An 8,072-nucleotide genomic window follows, 5' to 3' on the forward strand; every position below is an offset into this window, starting at 1 on the left:
GTCCTAAGGTTGTAGGTGGGTGGTTATTAAAAGCTCTGAAAGCAGATAGATGAGTGTTGTATTAAAAGCAATGGGCACCATGTCAGAGGACTTGAATTCAGATATGAGCTCTGTGATATGTTCACTGTGTGGTGTTGGCCAAATCATTTAGCTTCCCTGAATTTCGATCCCTTCTCTGGAAAAACACAAAATAATACTTATTTTTGAGAGTTTCCAGGAGAATTAAATCACACATATTTGAAACTGCCTGGCCCATATCAGACACAAAATGTTATTTCAACTGCTCAGTGTTATAGAGCATGACCTCCTCTTTGTCTTTCTTTTTGCCCAGGTCTCACTCAACACAATTAACATGATGTCTCAGACACCAAGATACATTGTAACAGTTCCCTCCAGGCTTTATTTGATTGCATTTGGATGTCCCTGAATGTGTGTGCATGAGTCTGTTTGTCTGGCTCTCTGTATGTTTGTATTAAAGCATCATCTCTCATTATCTGAAGAGGCATTAATATGATATACCTGAAAGATTTTAAAAAAGAAAAAAGAAAACAACCAGAATGTAGCTTCACGTGGTATCAAAGCACTTTACAGCATGACAAGGTTTTATGATTGTTTTGTGCTGCTATATGGCTCCAGATATGGTAAGTTTGATCCTGCTAACCTTTTTCTAGAGAGAGGCTGATTGGACCCTCCGTTCATTAAACACAGCAGAGCCCATTAAAGCTCAATGACAGGCTATTTATTAATACACAAAAATAAATGTTCACTCAGCCTGAAATGTGTTTGTGACACCACAGATATGGAAGCTAGTGCATAAGTGAGTCATGGACACATTTTGGGTTCTCATTCTTAAGCTAAGACTCTTTCACAGGGGATTATTGACTTTTTGGAAAAAATGTACTACTTCTTGACAGTGGAAAAACTAGACCAGGGAGAGGAGAAGAAAGGGACCAGCATGTATTAAGCATTGCATTGGGGAGCCCAGGTCATGCAGCATACAAACACCAACCTCAGTTGACATCAGTGCACAGAAAGGGCAGGAAGGGCAGAGAATAGATCTGGGGCCCAAGGGAGGATAACCAACAGAGATTTTATGAATCAGCCCTTGCACATTTGATCTACTATCTCCTTTAATTCCATGCACCCTCTCACTAGACAACATTCCACATTCTATGTGGAACTACAGCCTTCATCCAAAGAGAAAGGAGTGTTTGTCACATTTGCCTTCCAAGCTTTTATTCTTTTTATTCTTTCCTTCTTTCCTTCCTCCCTCCCTCCTTTTCTTCCTTTCTACCTTCCTCCTACCTTCCTTCCTTCCTTCCTTCTTCCCTCTCTCTCTCCTTTTTTTAATATTCCATTTTATGATTTAAAACAACTTCAGCTAAGCTATAATCTCAAACTATTCCAGATTCCTCACTCCCCATCATCATAATGTTTCAAGTCCTTGAGTTCTCCCATCATCTAGTACATACATATAAAAAATGTAAAGTTGCACATTTTTATTTGTTAAATAAAAGATCCTTCTGTTTTCTATCAGATGCCTCTTTGAGATAAAGAAAAATGTAATATGTGGAGGAAGTTACTCTGCATCACATAGGATTTTAAATAGAAGCCAGAAGGAGATAATGGTTATTATGTTTTGAGTAAAATTAACTCTTTATGAGAATTCCAATTCAGGATTTAGAGAGGAAGGGAAAGGACAGAGATTTCAGAATCTTCTGACATTCGGTTCTGTTCAATACCATTCTATTTTACTCTAAGGCCTCATTTGAACTACAACTAGTCACCTACATTATTAATATTTATGCTTTATGTGATTCTCACTCACAATGTATGACATAGATGTTATCATCGTTCATGAGAAAACTGAGGTCTAACGAGATCATAGCCAGAAAGCAAGTGGCAGAACCAATATTCAATTCCTGGTCTACCTTACTCCAAATTCCCTGTTCTTTCTCCTGACACTCCTTTAAGCTAATAGATGCAGACTCATATAGGAAAGAATTATTCAATCTGCACTTCATATATTTACTAAATTCAAATGACACAAACATTTCTTGCACCAGATGCAAGAATAATTATTTTGTGTTACTTAAAAATTGAAGGAATTATGCAGAGAACTAGAACCATAAAACCTGAGAGTTTAAAACTTAAGATTCTTGGTAGGATGAGACTGTTGATTATCTGACATTTAATAGGATATGGAAAAATTCACCAGTAGCAGTACACTGTGGGATGATAGAGAGGAATGCTTAAGAGAACTATAATTTCCCTGTCATCACTGAGAAGGAGAGTCAATGAAGCAGTTCTGAAAATCCACAGTGACAGCTAATTATCCCAGAGCAGAGACTTAGAAGGGACAGAATGGTCTGGGTAAGTGTGATACCAGAAAATAACTAAAGTTTTGACCAATAGGCCATGGTATCCCTTAGCGATTGTAACTCACATCAGATTTGTAGTATCTTAACAAGAGGCTCAAAAGAAAATGCTTCTAATAACCTTTAGCTGTCCATCTTGACTCAGTTGGCTTGAACTAATCTAGGGGTTTAATGTTTGCCTAGAAAAAACATTTTGCAGAGGCTTTTATTCATATTAAAAAAAATGGAATAGGAATATTCAATCAATAAATATTCTCTACATGGCCTTGGACAAAATCATACAGCCAGCATGAATCATCATCAGAAACCTTTAGGCAATCTCTTCTTTCCACACATATTACCCTCTCTCTTAGAGGCAGCTCTGTCCACACTCTTAGATACCCTTTTTTCCTGTCCTTTAATATCACTAAGCCAAATTCACAGGAGATTTTAAACTCCTTCATGGTAATTTATGCCTGATTGTTTATATTAGTTATCAACTGCTGTGTAACAAATTACCACAAACCCAGCAGCCTGAAACAATACACATTTATTACTTCACAGTTTCTGGGCATCAGGCTCTACTAGGTCTTCTGCTTAGGGTTTCACAAGACTGCAAACAGTGTGTTGGCCAGGCTTCATTCTTGTTGGGGAAAGAATTTGCTTCTAAGCTCACTCAGGTTGATAGAATTCATTTCCTTGTAGCTATAGGATTAAGAGCTTCAGTTTTTTGTTGGCTGTTGCTGGGAGGCTTCCCCGAGCTCCTAGGCCACTTTCTGTTTCTTGTCATGTAGAATTCTCCAACATGGCTGCCAGAAAGGAAAGTCTCTATAGCATATCAGCCAGCAAGATGGAGCCTCAGGTAAGGTATTGTGATCATGGCAGTTTCCTTTCATCCTTGCCGTATTCTGTTGGTCAGAAGAAAGTCATAAGTCAATGGAAGGGAATCACACAAAGGCATGGACACAAGGAGGTGAGGGTCACTGGAGATCACCTTAGATCTGTTCACAACATAAAAATGCTGTCTTTAAGAGGATACCTTTTCCAAACATATGTGCTTTTAATCAAAGGATTAAAGTAAAAGAATAATCACTTAGGACGATGGACAAGGGACAGCAAGAACATTTGAGAAAGAGAGACTAGCCACAAATTAACCTGATTTCCTGAAATCTAGAGTTTTCTGTTGACAGCATAAGCCTGTACAATATGCTAGAAGCTTTATTCCACAACAATGTTTTACTCATATACTCACACTAACAAGAAATGGGATCTTGGGAAAACTGCATAACCTTTCTAATTCTTAGTTTATTGATCTATAAAATTAGTAATAATCACATTTTGTTGGCAGGTTTGCTATTTAGATTAAATAGCCTTAGAGATGAAAAGAACCTGGTATATAGAGTTGCTCCTTGCTGTCTAGACTATGCCACTTCCTCCTGCAAATGAAATCTAATTGTCCACTAAATTTACTCTGAAGGTCCCAAGCAGCCAAGGCAAAAGGGGGAAATTATGTGTCTTTAACAATAGTTTTCAAAAATAAAAATTGTCTTTCTTTTTATGTGAAAGGCAACTCTCAAAAAATATCTTCTTAAAATTTGAAAAACTTCAATAAAATTTGCAAAAATGTTACTTTTGCAAACTTTTAAACATTGCAGATAGAAATTTTCTTTGACCGCTACCCCTAGCCCTAGTTTGATCTGAGCAGTTGTTACTTTTATTGATTTTTTTGGTATTTCATTCCAGAACTTCTTCTGTACAGTTATAACTAATTTTTTAGATAGTTTAGTCTCACATATTTCTTTTTTATATACAGATAATATTATACTCTACATAATGTTCTTTAACTTGCTTTTTCATTCAGCATATTTTCTGGAGTTATATCCAGATTAGTACATGTAAAGTAATATTATTTGTTTGAACTATTCTATAATATTTCCATATTCACATGCTCAATATGCAGGTATAAAAGTGTTTTTCTAAAGCAAAGAAAAGAGGTTCGTGGAACATAAGCTAAAGACATTTTTATTTTTAATATATACTGCCAAAATGACCTAACCAATTTACACTCCCCTCAAGGTGAAATAGTTGCTGTGCAAAGGAAACCATAAACAAGATGAAAAGACAACCCTCAGAACGGGAGAAAATATTTGCAAATGAAGCAACTGACAAAGGATTAATATCCAAAATTTACGAGCAGCTCATGCCGCTCAATATCAAAAAAATGAACAACCTAATCCAAAATTGGGCAGAAGACCTAAATAGACATTTCTCCAAAGAAGATATACAGATTGCCAAAAAACACATGAAAGGATGCTCAACAACACTAATCATTAGAGAAATGCAAATCAAAATGACAATTAGGTATCATCTCACACTGGTCAGAATGGCCATCATCAAAAAATCTAGAAACAATAAATGCTGGAGAGGGTGTGGAGAAAAGAGAAACACCTCTTGCACTGTTGGTGGGAATGTAAATTGATACAGCCACTATGGAGAACAGTATGGAGGTTCCTTAAAAAACTACAAATAGAACTACCATATGTCCCAGCAATCCTACTACTGGCATATATCCTGAGAAAACCATAATTCAGAAAGAGTCATGTACCAAAATGTTCATTGCAGCTCTATTTACAATAGCCAGGACATGGAATCAACCTAAGTGTCCATCAACAGATGAATGGATAAAGAAGATGTGGCACATATATACAATGGAATATTACTCAGCCATAAAAAGAAACGAAACTGAGTTATTTGTAGTGAGGTGGATGGACCTAGAGTCTGTCATACAGAGTGAAGTAAGTCAGAAAGAGAAAAACAAATACTGTATGCTAACACATATCTATGGAATCTAAGAAAAAATGAAAAAGGTCATGAAGAACCTAGGGGCAAGATGGGAATAAAGACACAGAACTACTAGAGAATAGACTTGAGGATATGGGGAGGGGGAAGGGTAAGCTGTGACAAAGCGAGAGAGTGGCATGGTCATATATACACTACCAAACGTAAAATAGATAGCTAGTGGAAAGCAGCTGCATAGCACAGGGGGATCAGATTGGTGCTTTGTGACCACCTAAAGGGGTGGAATAGGGAGGGTGGGAGGGAGGGAGATACAAGAGGGAAGAGATATGGGAACATATGTATATGTATAACTGATTCACTTTGTTATAAAGCAGAAACTAACACAACATTGTAAAGCAATTATACTCCAATAAAGATGTTAAAAAAAAAGTTAAAAAAAATAGACAATAGGAAAGAAAAAAAAATAGTTGCTGTGGTTAAACAAGATAATGTAAGAAATGTGCCTAGTGCAGCCCTTGGCATATATTAAAGTGCTCAATAAATGTTAGATTTTACTATTACAGTGAGCTATTTTTTCCAGTAGTTTGACTTGTTAGAAGGATAGAAATTGGGAGAATATCTAGGGCAGTTAAGTAAGATTCACTAAATGTATGAATGTGAATGTGAAACTCAAATGAGCAATGTGATGAGGACAAACTCTATACTTCACAATTTTGCTTAAGGCCAATTCACCATGTACTTAGAACTCATATATGATGAAATCATTAACATATCTAGGACAGGAATATAACCCCATTTGTACTCAAGTTGATGAAGTCCAGTATTCAAACCTCAAATATCCCTCATTAGAATGTTTCATGTGAACTAAAATATTTTCATAAGTTTTATATATTTTGGATTCTAACAGACCTAAAATTTCATTTGAAATTTTAAATTAAACCTGACTTAAAATATGACATACCAGCCCTAGCACATTGCCAAGCAAAATGAATTACTAAGATAAGATAAATCCTAACTGATAAAACTAAATGACAAATGACAGGATTCCTCTTTTAAAACATTCAAGATATTTGATTCCCTGAGTTTGATTAAGAGGAATTTAATTGGATTTCTATTGAATAAAGTTAATAAGTACAGAAATGGGGGCTAAAAACAAGTTCTTAGCTAATTTTTCTAGGAAATATGGAATCCATAGTGTTAAACACTGCACAACAATATGATATAAAATATGTTCCACGTATTTTCTACTATTTTTTTTTTCATTTTGGCTTTGTCTCATTAATTAATCTTTATTTTAAATACATATATATATATACATAGATGTATATGTGTCTGTATATATATATATATATATATATATATATACACACACACATGTGTGTGTGTGTGTGTATATATATATACACACACACACACACACACACAAATAGAAAACAGCCACCCAAAACCAAAGGACTATAGTGAAAATTTAATCTTACTGCCACCATTAAAACCCCCTCCAACTCCCTTTCTAGATGTAACTGGTATTGTCAGTCTCTTCGGTATCCTTCCAGAAATATTCCATTTATACAAGCATATATGTTTTTGTAGACAAATTTTCCCCAAGTATGGGATAATTAGATAAACAGTAAGTTGCATTTGTATTTAATAATATATCTTAAATATGATTTCATATTAGTACACTATTTCACATCACCATACAATATTCCACTCTAAAAGATAGCATTCTGTATTTAATCAGTTCTACAATGATAGACATTTAAGCTGCTATCAGTATTCTGTTATTATGCTGCCATGAACTACGTTGTATACATGCCTTTGCTCAAATGTGTCAATATTTCTGAAGATAATTATTTAGTTATTGGAGTTGTTTGGGTCAAAGGACATGTCTTCTCAATTTTGACAAACATTGCAAATTGCAATGACAGTTGAGAATTTACAGTCTCATATACATTTCACTAAAGTTTCTGTTTCCCAAACTCTCCATATTGTGATTTGTCAAGTAATTGTTTTACTTATCAATCTCATAGATGAAAAATGGATTGCATTTAATTCATAGTGAGATTGACTTTTTTTTTTACCTGCCATTTATCTTTTGTATACTACCAGTTTGTGTTCTTTGTCTATTTTTCTATAGGGTTGATGTTCTTTTTCTCATTGATTAAATGAATTTTTCATATATTAAAGAAAATTGTTTCCTTAGGTTGCAAGTATTTTTTCCTCAGTGAAGTATTTTTTTATATATATATATATTGGTTGCAAGTATTTCTTCTCCAGTTGGTCATTAGTCTTTTGAATTTCTGCATCCTACTGTCAAAAGCTTATAAAGTAGACAAGCATATCAATATTTTCCTTTCAGCTTTTGAGGTTTATTTCTTGCTGAGAAAGGTCCTCCTCAACCCTGAAGTATGAAATAATTCATATTTTTCTACAAAATTACCTATTTCATGCAGGTTTTCAATATACTTGTATATATTTGAGCAAAATAACATCTTATAATCTATAATTAAATTATCATTCCTACTTCTCATTATGTTTCTGCTTTCTCCTTTTTTTGATTAAAATAATGATCTTTTATCAATTGTATCTTTTCCAAAAGAACTAGCTTATGAGTTTACTTACTAATTCATCTTTTTTCTTTTTTGTCTTTCACTAGTATCAGGTTTTCTCTACTTACTTCAATTTCCTTAAGTACAATATCTTTGATTCTTTTTCTTTTTATAATTTTATAACTTTCAGCTTTTATCTTTACTTTTTTCTTTTTCCTTAGGTTTCTTTTGCTGTACTTTTTTCCCTTCCTGATCTCCTGAAATAAATGTTTAATTAATTTATTTTCAGTCTTTTACTTTTCAAAAGATATAGTATTTTAAAAAATATATTTATGTATTGGTTTATTATTTTTATTGAGTTATAATT

The sequence above is a fragment of the Tursiops truncatus genome, chromosome 20 (assembly GCF_011762595.2).
Source record: "Tursiops truncatus isolate mTurTru1 chromosome 20, mTurTru1.mat.Y, whole genome shotgun sequence".
In the NCBI taxonomy this organism is placed as follows: domain Eukaryota; kingdom Metazoa; phylum Chordata; class Mammalia; order Artiodactyla; family Delphinidae; genus Tursiops; species Tursiops truncatus.